General features: G+C 43.6%; 1 protein-coding gene and 1 long non-coding RNA gene across 5 annotated transcripts in view; both read left to right on the plus strand.

The window, feature by feature from the left end:
* Positions 1-21,894, plus strand: part of LOC110512678 (triple functional domain protein) — a 138,432-nt gene that overhangs the window by 14,788 nt on the left and 101,750 nt on the right. The gene's annotated exons all lie outside the window — the stretch shown is intronic.
* On the plus strand, positions 3,374-4,640 carry LOC149984500 (uncharacterized). The gene is made up of 2 exons (XR_016494953.1): positions 3,374-3,904; positions 4,273-4,640. It is a non-coding gene; the product is annotated as an uncharacterized LOC149984500 (long non-coding RNA).

Below are 21,894 nucleotides of genomic sequence, written 5' to 3' on the forward strand. Positions count from 1 at the left end.
TGAATCATTCTCTCTACTATTATTCTGATATTTCACATTCTTAAAATAAAGTGGTGATCCTATCTGACCTAACTGCCAGCAGCATACCACCCTGCATCCCACTGCTGACTTGCTTCTGAAGCTAAACAGGGTTGTCCCTAGATGGGAGACCAGATGCTGCTGGAAGTGGTGTTGGAGGACCAGTAGGAGGCAATCTTTCCTCTGGTCTAAAAAATATTCCAAACCCCCAGGGCTGTGATTGGGGACACTGCTCTGTGTAGGGTGCTGTCTTTCGGATGGGACATTAAACAGGATTCCTGATTCTCTGATGTCATTAAGGATCCCATGGCACTTATCTTAAGAGTAGGGGTGTTAACCCTGGTGTCCTGGCTAAATTCCCAATCTGGCCCTCAAACCATCATGGCTACCTAATAATCCCCAGTTTACAATTGGCTCATTAATCTTCCTCCTCTCCCCTGTAACTATTCCCCAGGTTGTTGCTTTAAATGAGAATGTTTTCTCAGTCAACATACCTGGTAAAGAAAAGACAGGGAATTGTTACTAGGATGAAATGTCAGGAATTGTGAAAAACTCAGTTTAAATGTATTTTGCTAAGCTGTATGTAATCTTCCGACTTCAACTGTACATACAGCCAAATACATCTCAGATGGCGCAGCAGGACTTTAGGATTCCCTAATGTAAGAACAGAGACACGTCGCTGGCTGCCATCTTTATTCTGAGAGCAATTCCAGGAAATCCCTTTGAGGACCATTAAGTCTCGTGTTTACACACAGAATGAGTCCAGAGTGTGTTCACTGTTCTCTGTTACGCGGCAGGGAGCGATGTACAGCAGATGGAGAACCCTATTTCCATAAATATCTGATTTTTATACAGCAGCAGTACAGCTTGGTTCTCTGTTTGCATCCAGCTAAACGTCCTGGACGACAGTTTGTCAATATCACCACACTCAGCAAGACATGCTGCAAAAGCCGCATAGATCTTTTGCTTACACTTGCCCACAATACACAGAATATGTCATTTAGAAAATGAAAAGCTTTTGTAATATGGAAAATAGCATCAACAAATAACTGATTATAATGCTGTATTACATTTAAATTATTTTCAGCACAAATCACTGAAGGTTATTTTTGATTTAACTAGGCAAGTCGGTTAAAAACAAATGATTATTTACAATGACAGCCTACCCCAGCCAAACCTGAGCCAATTGTGTGCCGCCCTATGGGACTCGCAATCACGGCTGGATGTGATACAGTCTTAGACCGCTGCGCCACTCAGGATGACTCCTGTTGGTCAGTAGCACAATAGAAGACCCTTAGCAGATTATCATCCCATCTCAATAGGTACCTTGGTAATTCTTATTTTATTGATTTATTTAACCTTTATTTAACCAGGCCAGTTGAGAACAAGTTCTCATTTACAACTGCGACCTGGCCGAGATAAAGCAAAGCAGTGCGGAAAAAAAACAGATTTACACATGGGATAAAGCTACCTGTGTCGTGAAGACATTAACATGACCAGTGCAATATTGCACTTTATAATAATGATATAAACTCAGCAAAAAAAGAAACATCCCTTTGTCAGGACCCTATCTTTCAAAGATAATTAGTAAAAATCCAAATAACTTCACAGATCTTCATTGTAAAGGGTTTAAACACTGTTTCCCATGCTTGTTCAACGAACCATAAACAATTCATAAACATGCACCTGTGGAACGGTCGTTAAGACACTAACAGCTTACAGACTGTATGCAATTAAGGTCACAGTTAAATTTAGGACACTAAAGAGGCCTTTCTACTGACTCTGAAAAACACCAGAAGAAAGATGCCCAGGGTCCCTGCTCATCTGCGTGAACGTGCCTTAGGCATGCTGCAAGGAGGCATGAGGTCTGCAGATGTGGCTAGTGCAAGAAATTGCAATGTCCATACTGTGCCTAAGACAGTGCTACAGGTAGACAGGAAGGACAGCTGATCATCCTCACAGTGGCATACCACATGTAGCAACACCTGCACAGGATCGGTACATCCGAACATCACACCTGCGGGACAGGTATAGGATGGCAACAATAATTGCCCAAGTTACACCAGGAACGCACAATCCCTCCATCAGTGCTCAGACTGAGAGAGGCTGGACTGAGAGCTTGTAGGCCTGTTGTAAGGCAGGTCCACACCAGACATCACTGGCAACAATCTCGCCTATGGGTACAAACCCACTGTTGCTGGACCAGACAGGAATGGCAAAAAGTGCTCTTCACTGACTAGTTGCGGTTCTGTCTCACCAGCGGTGATGGTCGGATTCACGTTTATCGTCGAAGGAATGAGCGTTACACTGAGGCCTGTACTCTGAAGCGGGATCGATTTGGAGGTGTAGGGTCCGTCATGGTCTGGGGCGGTGTGTCACAGCATCATTGGACTGAGCTTGTTGTCATTGCAGGCATTCTCAACGCTGTGCGTTACAGAGAAGACATCCTCCTCCCTCATGTGGTACCCTTCCTGCAGGCTCATTCTGACATGACCCTCCAACATGACAATGCCACCGGTCATACTGCTCGTTCTGTGTGTGATTTCCTGCAAGACAGGAATGTCAGTGTTCTGCCATGGCCAGCGAAGAGCCCGGATCTCAATCCCATTGAGCACGTCTGGGACCTGTTCGATCCGGGGGTGAGGGTTAGGGCCATTTCCCCCGGAAATGTCTGGGAACTTGCAGGTGCCTTGGTGGAAGAGTGGGGTAACATCTCACAGCAAGAACTGGCAATTCTGGTGTAGTCCATGAGGAGGAGATACACTTCAGTATTTAATGCAGCTGGTGGCCACACCAGATACTGACTTTTACTTTTATTAAATTGCTGTTAGTCACATGTCTGTGGAACTTGCTCAGTTTATGTCTGAAGTGTTGAATCTTGTTATATATATATATATTCAATTTCTCTCTCTCTCTTGTTATATATACAGTGCCTTGCGAAAGTATTCGGCCCCCTTGAACTTTGCGACCTTTTGCCACATTTCAGGCTTCAAGCATAAAGATATAAAACTGTATTGTTTTGTGAAGAATCAACAACAAATGGGACACAATCATGAAGTGGAACGACATTTATTGGATATTTCAAACTTTTTTAACAAATCAAAAACTGAAAAATTGGGCGTGCAAAATTATTCAGCCCCCTTAACCTCTTAGAGCTCTAGGGGCGCTATTTCATTTTTGGATAAAAAACGTTCCCGTTTTAAGCGCGATATTTTGTCACGAAAAGATGCTCGACTATGCATATTCTTGACAGTTTTGGAAAGAAAACACTCTGAAGTTTCAGAATCTGCAAAGATTTTGTCTGTAAGTGCCCCCAGAACTCATTCTACAGGCGAAACCAAGATGATGCATCACCCAGGAATTAGCAGAATTTCTGAAGCTCTGTTTTCCATTCTCTCCTTATATGGCTGTGATTGCGCAAGGAATGAGCCTACACTTTCTGTCGTTCGCCCAAGGTCTTAGCAGCATTGTGACGTATTTGTAGGCATATCATTGGAAGATTGGCCATAAGAGACTACATTTTCCAGAGGTCCGCCCGGTGTCCTTTGTCTAAATTTGTGCGTAATCTTCAGGTGCGGTCATTTTCTCCTGGGATTCAGGAGAGAAAGCATGTGTCCAAGAACGATGTATCAATGAAGAGATATGTGAAAAACACCTTGAGGATTGATTCTAAACAACGTTTGCCATGTTTTCAGTCGATATTATGGAGTTAATTTGGAAAAAAGTTTGCGTTTTGAGGACTGAATTTATGGATTTTTTTTGGTAGCCAAATGTGATGTATAAAACGGAGCTATTTCTAATACACAAGGAATCTTTTTTGGAAAAACTGAGCATCTGCTATCTAACTGACAGTATCCTCATTGAAAACATCAGAAGTTCTTCAAAGGTAAATGATTTTATTTGAAGGCTTTTATGTTTTTGTTAATGTTGCGTGCTGGATGCTAACGCTAATGCTAACGCTAAATGCTAACGCGAAATGCTAACTCTAGCTAGCTACTTTTACACAAATGATTGTTTTCCTATGGTTGAGAAGCATATTTTGAAAATCTGAGATGACAGTGTTGTTTACAAAAGGCTAAGCTTGAGAGATGGCATATTTATTTCATTTCATTTGCGATTTTCATAAATAGTTAACGTTGTGTTATGCTAATGAGCTTGCTGATAGATTTACACAATCCTGGATACAGGGGTTTTTTCATAGCTAAACGTGACGCAGAAAACGGAGCGATTTGTCCTAAACAAATAATCTTTCAGGAAAAACTGAACATTTGCTATCCGAGAGTCTCCTCATTGAAAACATCTGAAGTTCTTCAAAGGTAAATGATTTTTTTGAATGCTTTTCTGTTTTTTTGTGTAAATGTTGCCAGCTGAATGCTAATGCTAAATGCTACGTTAGCCATCAATACTGTTACACAAATGCTTGTTTTGCAATGGTTGAGAAGCATATTTTGAAAATCTGAGATGACAGTGTTGTTAACAAAAGGCTAAGCTTGAGAGCTAGCATATTTATTTCATTTCATTTGCGATTTTCATGAATAGTTAACGTTGCGTTATGGTAATGAGCTTGAGTCTGTATTCACGAACCCGGATCCGGGATGGGGAGATCAGAAAGGTTAAGTTAATACTTTGTAGCGCCACCCTTTGCTGCGATTACAGCTGTAAGTCGCTTGGGGTATGTCTCTATCAGTTTTGCACATCGAGAGACTGACATTTTTTCCCATTCCTCCTTGCAAAACAGCTCGAGCTCAGTGAGGTTGGATGGAGAGCATTTGTGAACAGCAGTTTTCAGTTCTTTCCACAGATTCTCGATTGGATTCAGGTCTGGACTTTGACTTGGCCATTCTAACACCTGGATATGTTTATTTTTGAACCATTCCATTGTAGATTTTGCTTTATGTTTTGGATCATTGTCTTGTTGGAAGACAAATCTCCATCCCAGTCCCAGGTCTTTTGCAGACTCCATCAGGTTTTCTTCCAGAATGGTCCTGTATTTGGCTCCATCCATCTTCCAATCAATTTTAACCATCTTCCCTGTCCCTGCTGAAGAAAAGCAGGCCCAAACCATGATGCTGCCACCACCATGTTTGACAGTGGGTATGGTGTGTTCAGGGTGATGAGCTGTGTTGCTTTTACGCCAAACATAACGTTTTGCATTGTTGCCAAAAAGTTCAATTTTGGTTTCATCTGACCAGAGCACCTTCTTCCACATGTTTGGTGTGTCTCCCAGGTGGCTTGTGGCAAACTTTAAACAACACTTTTTATGGATATCTTTAAGAAATGGCTTTCTTCTTACCACTCTTCCATAAATGCCAGATTTGTGCAATATACGACTGATTGTTGTCCTATGGACAGAGTCTCCCACCTCAGCTGTAGATCTCTGCAGTTCATCCAGAGTGATCATGAGCCTCTTGGCTGCATCTCTGATCAGTCTTCTCCTTGTATGAGCTGAAAGTTTAGAGGGACGGCCAGGTCTTGGTAGATTTGCAGTGGTCTGATACTCCTTCCATTTCAATATTATCGCTTGCACAGTGCTCCTTGGGATGTTTAAAGCTTGGGAAATCTTTTTGTATCCAAATCCGGCTTTAAACTTCTTCACAACAGTATCTCGGACCTGCCTGGTGTGTTCCTTGTTCTTCATGATGCTCTCTGCACTTTTAACGGACCTCTGAGACTATCACAGTGCAGGTGCATTTATACGGAGACTTGATTACACACAGGTGGATTGTATTTATCATCATTAGTCATTGAGGTCAACATTGGATCATTCAGAGATCCTCACTGAACTTCTGGAGAGAGTTTGCTGCACTGAAAGTAAAGGGTGGCTGAATAATTTTGCACGCCCAATTTTTCAGTTTTTGATTTGTTAAAAAAGTTTGAAATTTCCAATAAATGTCGTTCCACTTCATGATTGTGTCCCACTTGTTGTTGATTCTTCACAAAAAAATACAGTTTTATATCTTTATGTTTGAAGCCTGAAATGTGGCAAAAGGTCGCAAAGTTCAAGGGGGCCGAATACTTTCGCAAGGCACTGTATATATATATATATATAGAGAGAGATTGAGACAGGGATATGTAAAATCTCCCTGTCTCTATATATATTTATATATCTATCTATCTATATACCTCTCTCTCTCTCTCTCTCTCTCTCTCTCACTATATATATATATCCCCGTCTCTCTCTCGCTCTCTCTCTCTCTCTCTCTCTCTCTCTCTCTCTCTCTAATATATATATATATATATATATATATATATACACTGCTCAAAAAAATAAAGGGAACACTAAAATAACACATCCTAGATCTGAATTAATGAAATATTCTTATTAAATACTTTTTCCTTTACATTGTTGAATGTGCTGACAACAAAATCACACAAAAATGATCAATGAAAATGTATCAACCCATGGAGGTCTGGATTTGGAGTCACACTCAAAGTTAAAGTGGAAAACCACACTACAGGCTGATCCAACTTTCATGTAATGTCCTTAAAACAAGTCAAAATGAGGCTCAGTAGTGTGTGTGGCCTCCTTGTGCCTGTATGACCTCCCTACAACGTCTGGGCATGCTCCTGATGAGATGGCGGATGGTCTCCTGAGGGATCTCCTCCCAGACCTGGACTAAAGCATCCGCCAACTCCTGGACAGTCTGTGGTGCAACGTGGCGTTGGTGGATGGAGCGAGATGTGCTCAATTGGATTCAGGTCTGGGGAACGGGCTGGCCAGTCCATAGCATCAATGACTTCCTCTTGCAGGAACTGCTGACACACTCCAGCCACATGAGGTCTAGCATTGTCTTGCATTAGGAGGAACCCAGGGCCAACCGCACGAGCATATGGTCTCACAAGGGGTCTGAGGATCTCATCTCGGTACCTAATGGCAGTCAGGCTACCTCTGGCGAGCACATGGAGGGCTGTGCGGCCCCCCAAAGAAATGCCACCCCACACCATGACTGACCCACCGCCAAACCGGTCATGCTGGAGGATGTTGCAGGCAGCAGAACGTTCTCCACGGCGTCTCCAGACTCTGTCACGTCTGTCACGTGCTCAGTGTGAACCTGCTTTCATCTGTGAAGAGCACAGGGCGCCAGTGGCGAATTTGCCAGTCTTGATGTTCTCTGGCAAATGCCAAACGTCCTGCATGGTGTTGGGCTGTAAGCACAACCCCCACCTGTGGACGTCGGGCCCTCATACCACCCTCATGGAGTCTGTTTCTGACCGTTTGAGCAGACACATGCACATTTGTGGCCTGCTGGAGGTCATTTTGCAGGGCTCTGGCAGTGCTCCTCCTTGCACAAAGGCGGAGGTAGCGGTCCTGCTGCTCGGTTGTACTGGCCTGTCTTCTGGTAGTGCCTTCATGCTACGCTGACAGACACAGCAAACCTTCTTGCCACAGCTCGCATTGATGTGCCGTCCTGGATGAGCTGCACTACCTGAGCCACTTGTGTGGGTTGTAGACTCCGTCTCATGCTACCACTAGAGTGGAAGCACCGCCAGCAATTCAAAAGTGACCAAAACATCAGCCAGCAAGCATAGGAACTGAGAAGTGCTCTGTGGTCTCCACCTGCAGAACCACTCCTTTATTGGGGGTGTCTTGCTAATTGCCTATAATTTCCACCTGTTGTCTATTCCATTTGCACAACAGCATGTGAAATTTATTGTCAATCAGTGTTGCTTCCTAAGTGGACAGTTTGATTTCACAGAAGTGTGAATGACTCGGAGTTACATTGTGTTGTTTAAGTGTTCCCTTTATTTTTTTGAGCAGTGTATGTATATGTATATATATATATATATATATATATATATATATATATATATATATATATATGTGTATATATATATATATGTGTTTCTGTCTCCTCTTTTTTAGTCTTTTAACATCCATCTCAGTTTTAATCTCATCTGCTGTCATCCTTAGCTGAAGATGATGCTTAGCTGAAGATGATGCTGTTGATGTCACTGATCATCCCTAAAGCCAACACCTCATTTGGCCGCCTTTCGTTCCAGTTCTCTGCTGCCTGTGACTGGAACGAATTGCAAAAATCGCTGAAGTTGGAGACTTTTATCTCCCTCACCAACTTCAAACATCTGCTATCTGAGCAGCTAACCGATCGCTGCAGCTGTACATAGTCTATTGGTAAATAGCCCACCCATTTTCACCTACCTCATCCCCATACTGTTTTTATTTATTTATTTTTATTTTTCTGCTCTTTTGCACACCAATATCTCTACATGTACATAACCATCTGATCATTTATCACTCCAGTGTTAATCTGCATAATTGTAATTATTTGCCTACCTTCTCATGCCTTTTGCACACAATGTATATATAGACTCCCCTTTTTTCTACTGTGTTATTGACTTGTTAATTGTTTACTCCATGTGTAACTCTGTGTTGTCTGTTCACACTGCTATGCCTTATCTTGGCCAGGTCGCAGTTGCAAATGAGAACTTGTTCTCAACTAGCCTACCTGGTTAAATAAAGGTGAAATAAAAATAAAAAAATAAATACTCTACTGTTGCTGTGAGGATCCAAGCTGTACCATTATAAGCCCAGCACCTCATAATGATCCTGTCAGAGGCTGCTCATAGCTCTCGCCTTTACTCTCCCTGACTCCCCTGACTGCATGACCCAGCACAGCTGTCTCCATGTCATACACCACGGGGTCCAACTGGCCCCACTCTGCCATTCCCTACGCCCCTACACCCCCTGGCCCCTAAGAGTAGGAGGTGTGACAACCTGTATGATGCTCCCCTGTCCCTGCTCCCCTGTCCCCCATTGTCTACCTGTTACCCTGTCCCCCTGTCTCTCCTGCCTTCAGCACAACACAACAGACCCACAGCCCACCTAATAGTGCTCTTTACTCCATTTCAACCAGTCTTAATGCTAATTGTTAAGTTAACATGCCTCCACTTTCCTCCTCTCCCCTTCTGCTTCCGGGCCCCTTCCTGTGAGCAGTTGCTTGCTTGAGTCTCTCCCTTCCCAATCCTTAATTGCCTCCGTGCGTCTTCATACGCAAGGGACATGGAAGTAATTCATGAGCAGTAATGAAAGCTGACGTGTCACCACCTCCCCTCAACTCCCCACCCCTCCCCTCGCCTCCCTTGGTTCCTCCCTACCCTGGCCTCTCTCTGTGGAGCAGAGTATAACAGAATATCAAATGAGCTCCAGAAACCACTTCCTTCGCTGGTTAAAACAGACCAAGGCATGGGAGGCCGGTGGGAATTAGGATCTGTCAGACTGTTTGAGCCAACCCTAGCAGCCCTGTCCATGGTTATTATTATTATTTAACCCTGTTTTTTCTCTCCAATTTCATGGTATCCAATTGGTAGTTACAGTCTTGTCTCATCGCTGCAACTCCCATACAGACTCGGAGAGGCAAATGTCAAGAGCCGTGCATCTTCTGAAACACAACCCAACGTGTCAGAGGAAACACCGTGCACCTGGCAACTGTGTCAGTGTGCACTGCACCTGGCCCACCACAGGAGTCACTAGTGCACAATGAAACAAGGACATCCTTGCCGGCCAAACCCTCCCCTATCCCGGACGAATTGTGCGCCGCCCCATGGGTCTCCCGGTCACGGCCGGATGCGACAGAGCCTGGACTCAAACCAGAATCTCTAGTGGCACAGATAGCACTGAGATGCAGTGCCTTAGACCACTGCACCACTAGGGAGGCCATGGTTATTGTTATTCAGATAGAGAGATCCGACGGGAGGACGAATCACATTGTGGTTCGAACAGGACGAAGGATAGTTCTGAGTTTAATCTGCAGAATTAGAATGCGAATAAAAGCCCATGTGGCAAACATTGAGAAAGACCCAGTCAGCGCCAGCTAGCAGAGCCTGTTACAGCATTCTGCTACCCCTACCTACAGCAGCGAAACGGCAAATCAAAACTGACAGTGAAAGCACAACCACAACCTTGTCATCGAGCTAATGGATTTAGAAAGCTCACATACATATTACGGACAGCATTAGGCATCACCTAATGTCATAAAGGAATAGGCAGCCTCGACGCAGCAGTCTAACTGACCGCCTGGTGATGTCACCAGGCATGCCATAACTCCAGCGGTCTTTTCAAATAGCTATTACAATAAAATGACATTATTATATATTTTTACATTTCACAATATTATTCCAACCTCATAGTGTGGAAATATATATAAAACACAGGAAAATCTAGTTTTTTGACTCCACTGAGCCTTAAATATGATAATATATAAGTAATCAAATGACTTGCAAGAAACCAAAAGTATTTTCATACAGAGAAAACACAGGCCTGTAGTCCTGGTCTGATGAATTGATGAAGACAAACACTGACTGGTCTCAGATCAGACTCAGAGACTCAGCGTCCTGGCAGGGCGACAGATAGGCAGCATGGTAGTGATCCAGGTCGCCTATTAATACACCCTGCCACTGAGCCTCTGCTCATTTTCTCACTTTCTCTGTGTTAGCCTGGTTCAACCAGACTGAACAATGCATTATCCACTGTTTCAGTCTGGTTTCACCAGGCTAACCCTGGGTGTCAGGAAAGGCATCTCATCATCACACCTCATTCCAGCCACAGCAACCTCAACCTGTGTATTATTAGTTTACCCAAAACACATCCATGTTACTAGGTTACCACTTCCTCTGGATTAGCTTGTTACCTGTGGATTACTGCAGATGAGTTAATGTGGTGCGCTGCCGAAAGGAACATTGTTCCAGGAAAGCTGGATCTAGCTGAAGTTAATGTACTGGTTTGCAGTTGTTACAAGTTACAACATAACACACCTTTCACAGTACTGAGAGAGAGAGAGAGAGAGAGAAGCCACCTGTCCAGATCTCTGCTGCTGTGTCCATGGCCCCAATGTCCCTCCCAGAGTCAGTCAGTTCACAGGCAGCAGCACTCAGCCTAGCCTGCCTAGAGAATGACAAAACACAGCCTGACGGCAGGCAGTGCCCTCAAGGGGGAGAGATACCTCCCCTCACACACACACACTCATTCATGCACACACACACCTCAGAGGACGGACATGGGACGGGACACAACCTCAGAGAGAGCACTGCCGGTTCTGTTGCTAGAGAGCACTGATGCATGTGTGAGAGAGGTTCTAGTCCATCACACTCACATCATCAGCCTCTGGAAGGGCCCTCCTCCCCTACACCAACCAATAAGGAGGCAGAGCTAGCTCTAAAGGTCCAGAGATTGGGTTGGGTGGTGGTGATTCACTGACTGTAATGTAAAGGGAGCTGGATGGAGCTTGGCTGGTTCTATTCTAAAACTCTTAGCACAGGGGCCTGTTGACATTCTCAAACAGAGCACTGGGGAGAACACAGAAGATAGCAGATATCAAGCACCATCCTTCCTCACTGATGCCCTGGTCCATGGAGCTAAAGCTATTCTAGTGAGAGCCGTTCCTTTCTGCTGCTACCTGACTTGTTCATGAGCTGAATGGTGTGAGGAAGGAAAGAGACATGGCCATGCAGATTCTCTCCACAGGACTCTGTAAGTAGCTACCTTGTGGAATGATATTCTCATCCCTAATGGTTTCATGGTTAGTGAGTCGCTCTTCTTTCCTCACCAAACATTGGCCTATTTATGGAGTCAGTCGGTGCTGAATCAGGACATTCTCAAATAGCTATTTATTTCTCATATTGTAATGTATTTGTCTATGATTCATCTGTTTAGTTGTGCTTGCTGCCCTTGTACCAGTCCTTTTTTACAACTGGCTGATTATGACTGTGCTCATCAGAATGGGATTAGCTCAGTTATCATGAGGCTAATATGATTGTGTCACTTTCCAGTAGGGAGAACATTTTTTAAAACGGAGGGAAGCAGGGGAACAACTACCTGCGCTTATCCAATAAGAAACACTTATTTTAGTTTTCCATTTCATAATGTTTTGCTACAGTATGCCCTACTGAACATGACCTATGTCATTTAGTTTGGAACATGGATTGGCCTGGTCAGTCTTCATGTTCTCCTTGGGTGTTGGGAGTCTTTCTTTCACCCTGACAATTGATACTGTTTGTCCTCCTTTCTCCTCTCCTTTCAGAAATCCCTGTAGATAATGGGTCCTTTCATTTCATCCTCTAGTGGCAAATTAGGTCACCGAGCTGAAAGCAAAGCGGGTGGTCATGTGTTGAATGACTAAGAAACTATTTTGGATTATTTTCTAAACATTTTAAATTAATTGCTGCAGACACGATGAGGGCAATGGTGTTGTTTATTGTCGTAGATGTGTTACTTAGGCTATGTTGTTTTGGGGTGGGGTGGGGTGGGTTTGGGGCGGGGGGTTAGAGTTGTTATGCTTTATTTATCTCACCGTGCTGTGGGAATTTGGTGTGGTGTGGCTTGTTTGTCCCTCTGGGGGAGCGATAGCTGTAGACTGAGCCTGTCCAAAGGGCAGGACAGCGTAACTGAACAGAAAGAGCTCAGCTCCTCTGAGGAGGTCATAATCTCTGACTGTGTTGGACCTGCTCCAGTACTATGCCATCACTATTACCATTATCTTGGCTAAGGTAATCCAAAGGCATCCTGGCTGCTAGCTACGACACAAGGCTCTCATCTGGTCTGGACACCACAAACCCATGAAGCAGAACTAGTCTGTATAAAGAGGCTTGGAGGGAGTTTTGATTTTGGCCCAGATAACGTACTCAGACCTTAAACGCCCTTCTGCCTGAATCTGAGGGCGAAGAAGTGGGTGCCTGACTCAACAGATTGTAAGAATATTTACTGCCATGGTTTAATTTGTAACTGACAGATCTCTAAGATAATTGTAATGACTCTTCCAAACAGGAGATACACACAGGCCTGCACCATTATGTTGTCAAAAAATGTATAGATTGTTTCAGATCTCTGCCACGTAGCCAGGCCTGAGTGAAAAATAATTAAGTATGATGGGCATTTCTTTTGAGAAAAAGTGCACTGGCATTAAAACGTTTAATATTTCAAGAGGCTGTTGTATGTATGTGTCTCTAACACAGTGATGACTACAGAAAAAAGGTTGGTAGGTAGAACATTGGAATGCTTGGGATGCAAGCTGATCCTAACTGTTTTAGGCCTATTTCTCTTTTGCCCTGTTTATCAAAAGCGTTGGAAATACTTGTCAATAATCAACTGATTGGCTTTCTTGATGTCTATAGTATTCTCTCTGGTATGCAATCTGGTTTCCGCTCAGGTTATGGATGTGTCACAGCAACCTTAAGGTCATATATTATATTACCATTGCCCTTGATTCAAAGGATTGTTGTGCTATTATTTTTATTGACGGCCAAAGCTTTTGATAAGGACCATTCCATTCTTGTGAGCCGGCTAAGGATTTTTGATGTCTCTGAGGGGTCTTTGGCCTGGGTTGCTAACTACCTCTCTCAAAGAGTGCAGTGTATAAAGTCAGAACATCTGCTGTATCAGCCACTGCCTGTCACCAAAGGAGTACCCCAAGGCTCGATCCTAGGCCCCACGTTCTTCTCAATTTACATCAACAACATAGTTCAGGCATTTATATGCAGACGATACAGTCTTATACTCATCTGGCCCCTCCCAGGATTTTGTGTTCAATGCTCTACAACAAAGCTTTCTTAGTGTCCAACAAGCTTTCTCTGCCCTTAACCTTGTTCTGAACACCTCCAAAACAAAGGTTAAATGGTTTGGTAAGAAGAATGCCCCTCTCCCCACCAGTGTGATTACTACCTCTCAGGGTTTAGAGCTTGAGGTAGTCACCTCATAAAAGTACTTGGGAGTATGGCTAGATGGTACACTGTCCTTCTCTCAGCACATATCAAAGCAGGCTAAGGTTAAATCTAGACTTGGTTTCCTCTATCGTACTCGCTCCTCTTTCACCCTAGCTGCCAAACTAACCCTGATTGAGATGACCAACCTACCCATGCTAGATCACGGAGATGTAATTTCTAGATCGGCAGGTAAGGGTGCTCACGAGCGGGAAGATATTCTTTACTATTCGGCTATCAGATTTGACAACAATGCTCCTTATAGGACACATCACTGCACTCTATATTCCTCTGTAAACTGGTAATATCTGTATACCGTCATAAGACCCACTGGTTGATGCTTATTTATAAAACCCTTTTAGGCCTCACTCCCCCCTATCTGAGATGCCTACTGCAGCCTTCATCCTCCACATATCCATATACAACTCCCGTTCTGACAGTCACATTCTGTTAACGGTCCCCAAAGCACACACATCCCTGGGTTGCTCATCTTTTCAGTTCTTGCAGCTAGCGAGTGAAGCGAGCTGCAAAGAACACTCAAACTGGACAGTTTTAGCTCCATCTCTTCATTCCAAGACTCAGTCATGGACATTCTTACTGACAGTTGTGGCTGCTTCGCGTGATGTATTGTTGTCTCTGCCTTCTTGCCTTTTGTATTGTTGTCTCTGCCTTCTTGCCTTTTGTGTTGTTGTCTGTGCCCAATAATGTTTGTACCATGTTGTGCTGCTACCATGTTGTTGTCGTGTGGTGTTACTACCATGCTATGTTGTTGTCTTAGGTCTCTCTTTATGTAGTGTTGTGGTGTCTGTCTTGTCGTGATGTGTGTTTGTCCTATATTTTTAATCACAGGCCCCGTAGGAGGCATTTTGCCTTTTTTTCCGTTATTTTACCAGGTAAGTTGACTGAGAACACGTTCTCATTTGCAGGAAAAACCTGGGGAATAGTTACAGGAGGGGGATGAATGAGCCAATTGTAAACTGGGGATTATTAGGTGACCGTAATGATTTGAGGGCCAGATTGGGAATTTAGCCAGGACACCGGGGTTAACACCCCTAATCTTACGATAAGTGCCATGGGATCTTTAATGACCTCAGAGAGTCAGGACACCCGTTTAACGTCCCGTCCGAAAGATGGCACCCTACACAGGGCAAAGGTCAATCACTGTCTCCCATCCAGGAACTGACCAGGACCAACCCTGCTTAGCTTTAGAAGCAAGCCAGCAATGGTATGCAGGGTGGTATGTTGCTGGTAGGCCATCATTGTAAATACGAATTTGTTCTTAACTGACTTGCCTAATTAAAAAATATATAAAAAAATGAATATGCTACTCGGGGTGTTTTCGGCTAGATTCTATGGGCTGGTTTCCTGGACAAGTCAAGTTTCTTTGACTGAAAAGCATGCTCAATGTAGAATCCCCATTTAAATATTTTTTTGGGCCCTATGAATACTTACTCCTCTACTGTAAGCCTTGGATTGTGTCAGCTCTTTGCTAGTCTCTCTAAACAGACAGACTGGCAGGTGTGTCCCTTTTCCCTGTCCGTTCCCTCCAGTAGCATTAAGGCCCTAGTAGTGAGGATGTGAGTGTGCCTTTCTGCTGGTGATCGTCTCTGTTATAAAGAAATGACAGTGTGTGGAATGTTAGGTGTAGGTCTAATGAATAAACCCCCTTTATTCAAGCCATGTGGAGAGCCATGGTGGTTTAAGCCAAGTAATTCAGGATGTGAAAACACCAGTATAATGAATATGATTGGAATTGCAGACCTTTACCATACCACTGAGTATGTTGTAACATTAGTTCACTAGCTATAATAACATTAAGAATCAACGGAAGGTAACCTCTCATCTAAGCTGTCCCCTATTTTCCTTTCTCCCCCCTGGGGGCAGTGGAGACCGGATGGAGGATTTGGGGCTGGTTCCCTCCCTGTTTGGTGTGCCTGTGCCCTCACTGTGACTGACTGGGCAGTGTGCACTGACACCTGCTGGACTGGGAAGGAGGGACCACGGACTGCAGGAACCAGGCGCTGGGCTGCATCTGAAATGGCACCCTATTCACTATATAGTGCACTACTTTTGACCTGGTTTTAACACAGTTATAGAATGGTGATGTGGACAGTGATTCTTTCTGTCTCACTTAAACACATTATTCACATGACGTGTATCCTTGAGATCTCTTTGCCCTGGTTACCCGGATGTTGGTGACAGGCAGCCATATTGAAGAGGACAGTTTGAATTTGTTAGTAAACGCTGGGGAAAGAAGGGGGCACGATCTGCCCTTACACTGCATTTAGCTTCTTAATTCAATGTTAAATGCTTGGCTGTCTAGCACTGTGACTGGGAAGGAGAGGCTTTTTCCAGGCCGTGGTACCGTACTCTTATTTCCATTCAAAGATGGGGTGGAGTCAGAGTACACATTCAGATGTGGTTATGCGCTGTGTTTGAATGGAAACCTAACTTCAAAAGACCTACAATTAGCCAAATAAGAGCAGCAGAACATCCAAAATTAGGAACTACAGCTTCTGTCCCACTGCATGGCCTGTTTTGCAATGTAAAAGATAGTGGAGAGCTCTCAGCTCGACCAAAATAAACAGCTGGCAGATTAGTCCTTGGGATAGGATCTGCAGCAGAACCGAGTAAGAAAATCCAATTGGCAATGATCTAAATAGCTGTGCAATCTTTTACTAATTTTGTGGTGCTTTAAATATGTCCACACTCTCAGTCAAGAGGAGGCTCACTAGTGCATACAGATGGCTAATAGTGTGGCTCTAGCTGGCTGTTTTCCATATTTGTTGTTATGCTGTGGCCATCTGATATACCACCAGATAGAGGCTGTTGTTGGAAGGCTTCTGTTTACAAAAGGAGTGTTTGACTTTCCAGCTCTAAAACAACAGTGTTGGGACACAGGATGTGACCCTCCATCCAGAGGAAAACATATGAGATGTACTCTGGTGTCCAGTCTGTATATTCAGAGGACTGGCAGTTTTTTTGTCAAGTCAAGACCTATTCAGTGGTAGAGCTGGAGAAGGCCCAGGTCTGTCATGAGCACCTCAACACTAACACGGGTCTATGCACCACTGGATGTGCAACACACACGTAGGGACATACACAATCTTATTTATAATGACAGTCTAGGAACAGTGGGTTAACTGCCTTGTTCAGGGGCAGAAAGACTGGTTTTTACCAGCTTGGGGATTTGAGCTAGCAACCTTTCGGTTGCTAGCACAACACTCTAACCACTAGGCTACCTACCAGGACACACACACAGTAACACAAGATGTCCTATTCATCAGTGAAAGAAAATGCCTCTATAACAAGACTCTTTCTGAATGTACTGGTAAATAACACGATTTGGCAGTAACAGGCGTTATTGTTTTATGATAGAAGCTGCGTGTTGGTTTCTGTATGTGTGTGTCAGGGTTTTCGTTAGGAAAATGTGGTGCCGGATATTTGACCGGCAGCATTTTAATTGAACTGCTAGACAATGAAATAAAGCTGATTTGAAAACCAATCGAACATGAGAGAAATAGACTACTGATTCCACGCCATAAGTCTTTATAAAATAATTGCCTCCACGTTTCTATGGTCGGATCTTACTTTGAAGCAATGTAAGACATGCCTCATAATAGGAAGTAAAACATTCAGGTTTCAAACATTTAAGTTTATATTTTCAAAATGCACCAGCTACTGCCTCCAGGTCATTGCAAAGTGGTGTGTGATGCACTGAAGCCTGCCTACCATTGCCTATACAGACGTGGCCAAAGGTTTTGAGAATGACACAAATATTAATTTCCACAAAGTGTGCTGCTTCAGTGTCTTTAGATATTTTTGTCAGCTGTTACTATGGAATACTGAAGTATAATTACAAGCATTTCATAAGTGTCAATGGCTTTTATTGACAATTACATAAAGTTGATGCATAGAGTCAATATTTGCAGTGTTGACCCTTCTTTTTCAAGACCTATGCAATCCGCCCTGGCATGCTGTCAATTAACTTCTGGGCCACATCCTGACTGATGGCAGCCCATTCTTGCATAATCAATGCTTGGAGTTTGTCAGAATTTGTGGGTTTTTGTTTGTCCACCCACCTCTTGAGGATTGACCACAAGTTCTCAATGGGATTAAGGTCTGGGGAGTTTCCTGGCCATGGACCCAAAATATAGATGTTTTGTTCCCTGAGCCACTTAGTTATCACTTTTGCCTTACGGCAAGGTGCTCCATCATGCTGGAAAGGGCATTGTTCATCACCAAACTGTTCCTGGAAGGTTGGGAGAAGTTGCTCTCTGAGGATGTGTTGGTACCATTCTTTATTCATGGCTGTGTTCTTAGGCAAACTTGTGAGTGAGCCCATTCCCTTGGCTGAGAAGCAACCCCACACATGAATGGTCTCAGGATGCTTTACTGTTGGCATGACACAGGACTGATGGTAGCGCTCACCTTGTCTTCTCCAGACAAGCTTTTTCCGGATGGCCCAAACAACCGGAAAGGGGATTCATCAGAGAAAAGGACTTTACCCCAGTCCTCAGCAGTCCAATCCCTGTACCTTTTGCAGAATATCAGTCTGTCCCTAATGTTTTTCCTGGAGAGAAGTGGCTTCTTTGCTGCCCTTCTTGACACCAGGCCATCCTCCAAAAGTCTTCGCATCACTGCCTGCTGCCATTCCTGAGCAAGCTCTGCACTGGTGGTGCCCCGATCCCGCAGCTGAATCAACTTTAGGAGACGGTCCTGGCGCTTGCTGGACTTTCTTGGGTGCCCTGAAGCCTTCTTCACAACAATTGAACCGCTCTCCTTGAAGTTCTTGATGTTCCAATAAATGGTTGATTTAGGTGGGGGGCTTAGGTGGGGGGCTTGACCTCGTCAACACTCGCACCTGTGTTAACGAGAGAATCCCTGACATGATGTCAGCTGGTTCTTTTGTGGCAGGGCTGAAATGCAGTGGAAATGTGTTTTGGGGATTCAGTTCATTTGCATGGCAAAGAGGGACTTTGCAATTAATTGCAATTCATCTGATCACTCTTCATAACATTATGGACTATATGCAAATTGCCATCATACAAACTGAGGCAGCAGACTTTGTGAAAATGAATATTTGTGTCCTTCTCAAAACTTTTGGCCATGACTGTATGCCCTTGAATGGCGAATGGGAAGTGCGCTTCAATTTCCAGTTGAGAAATAAAAATGGTAGCTTTTTTTTGTGGCCATCAAAACTGTTGTTAACACGCAATCTCATTTATAATTGTTACGCAATGATTGGGCTTATAAAAGCATGTTTAACTCCAGAAGCAACTAATGAGCTGTTTGAGAAGCTGTAGCAGCAGCTCTCATGCTGTCTGACAGATTTCCGCTCATATTTGCAGGACAGACATCCCAGCTCATAAAGTTATACAAGTAACTCTAAAATGCTACTCACAGCTTGCTGCACTCACACAAAACAAATATTAGACAGCAATGTTCTTGATTCAGGAGGGGATTCTCTGCTGTTACCAAGCGAAACATGATTTTGGAAGAAGCCAAACACTAAATTAGAAAACAAAATGTACAACTGCAGAGCATTTCACACATTTTCAAACAGTTAACTTAATAGTTATAAAATATCTAGCTGGCAAACATTTAGTTGTCAATTCCATACTGTGACTAGTTCACCTAGATCACCTGGCTGGCCAACAGTCACAAGGCTCCGGGCTCTTGTTGTTGTATGCTTGTAAATAAACACTACGTGACTGGGAACTATTACTGGTAAGCTTCATAATGAAAAATGATGTGACAGGTGAAATGAAGAACGCAATCTTCTTTATCTCCTAACTCATTGCACAAGTTGACTGCAGGTATTGACTTAAATTAAGCTACAAATATTCCCATTTATTAAAAAACAAATCTTCAAGGAAATCGTTTCAAAGGTATTGACAGTATTCAAAAACCATCCCGTGGCTATTTCTAAATTATGCAAATTAATCTATTTGGCTTTATTTGGCTTTACAAAACCCATTACTGTCCAAAAGCCGGCTATTGCCACCTATTTGTGTGTGTGTGTGTGTGTGTGTGTGTGTGTGTGTGCGTGTGTGTGTAGACTATTGAAAGCCCTCCATGGTTGTTCCTGTGGGAGCAAGCTGTGACTCCAAAGCTTGTAAACAGGAACCAGCAGGGTTTTAACAGACTCACAGCCCTGCAGGTGTTTGGACTGAACACACACACTCCTGCTAGCTAGCTGTCTTTCCTCTTCTTTATGTCTGCATCCCAAATGGCACCCTATTACCTATATAGTGCACCTTTTTTGACCAGGACCTAATGCACTACATGGGCCCTGGTTAAAAGCAGTGCACTACATAGGGAAACGGGTACCATTTGGGACACTTTATTTTCATTGCTCGGGCAGGAACGAGCATGGAAGTTGACCCTGTTTCGCCCCAAACACTTTATCTGACATGGAGTGTCAAGTCAAACGATTCTATTGACTGGAAGAAGCTGACAAAACTGTTATCTGTTGGTTTTCATAATTCATAGTTCCATTGACATTGTACAGCTGTCTTGTTGACTTCTAGAATACAGGAATTCAGGCTGTTCCTCTGGTATGCTAGCTAGCTGCTATCCCATATAATATGCTTGGTTTGCAGCTGGTGAGAGAGACAGGATGCATCCCAAATGACGCCCTATTCCCCATAGGGCTCTGGTCAAAAGTAGTGCACTATAAAGGGATATCGCTTCTATTTGGGATGCATCTGGGGTCTTTTTCTTGTATGTGTGGTGGTCTGTGAATGGCTTGACAGGCCTTGTTAGGTCGACTCAGGCCTGCTCTTTAGCCTAGTGTTCTACCGAGCTTGACATGAGTATGCCCAAGGGAGAGTCCTCACCCTGCTGTAAACATTGTCTGGGACAGGGTTACCTTTAGGGGTCTATTACCTGCTGTATGTCTCAATGGTCTGTCATATATCAACTGTCCCCCTGTAGTAACACCTGCAGAGCTTTCTCAGTCATTCCCCTCAGGTAGTTGGGTCCAAATAGGATTTCATATCAAATTGAATTACATTTTATTTGTCACATGCGCCAAATACAACATTTCACCTTACAGTGAAATGCTTACTTACAAGCCCTAACCAACAAGGCAGTTTAAAAAATACAAAACATTTAAAATACCTTAAAAAAAATAAGAATAAGAAATAAAGGTAACAAATAATTAAAGATGTTTTCTTTCAAATGCTTAAGCTGCACTTAATTAAGCTTTTCTGGCTCAATGGAAAAAATGAAATAGTCCCAAAAGGGCAAACTGCACCCATCTTGAACCTCAGGCAGACACTCAAAGAGGGATTTGAAAGAGAACAGATACTATTTGAACCCAGCTGTTCTGGTAATAAGAAGGGTGAGGGGGGACTGTGTCATATAATTCAATGAAGACATGAATATGGAAGACGTGTCTGTGGGTGTTTCATAGTGATGAGCAGTGGGGTGCTGGGACCAATCTTTGATCCTGCATTAGAATTGACATTGCCTGTATCCCAAATGGCATACTATTGCCTACATAGTGCACTACTGTTGACCAGGGCTCTGGGAATAGGGTGCCATTTGAGACCCAGTACTAGTCTCTGATGGGAGTATTGGCAGCAGCTTTGTTACAGATATACTAAAAGCCTGGCTCACATCCTCTCACATTATCTTCTTATTTCACTATGTTTAGCTGATGTTAGTATTTTGTAGATGCAGACTGGTATTTTTATAAAGGACTGGAAGGTTTCTCTGTTAGGCAGATAGTGTTTTAAAAAAACACGGGTGATGTGGAGGTAAACCCAGGCCCTGCATGTCCCCAGGCACCCTCATTTGTTGACTTCTGTGATCGAAAAAGCCTTGGTTTCATGCATGTCAACATCAGAAGCCTCCTCCCTAAGTTTGTTTTACTCACTGCTTTAGCACACTCTGCTAACCCTGATGTCCTTGCCGTGTCTGAATCCTGGCTCAGGAAGGCCACTCCAGTGTTAATCTGCAAAATTGTAATTATTCGCCTACCTCCTCATGCCTTTTGCACACAATGTATATAGACTCTCCTTTTTTCTACTGTATTATTGACTTGTTAATTGTTTACTCCATGTGTAACTCTGTGTTGTCTGTTCACACTGCTATGCTTTATCTTGGCCAGGTCGCAGTTGCAAATGAGAACTTGTTCTCAACTAGCCTACCTGGTTA

The sequence above is a fragment of the Oncorhynchus mykiss genome, chromosome 3 (genome assembly GCF_057628025.1).
Source record: "Oncorhynchus mykiss isolate SJ-2025 chromosome 3, ASM5762802v1, whole genome shotgun sequence".
In the NCBI taxonomy this organism is placed as follows: Eukaryota; Metazoa; Chordata; class Actinopteri; order Salmoniformes; family Salmonidae; genus Oncorhynchus; species Oncorhynchus mykiss.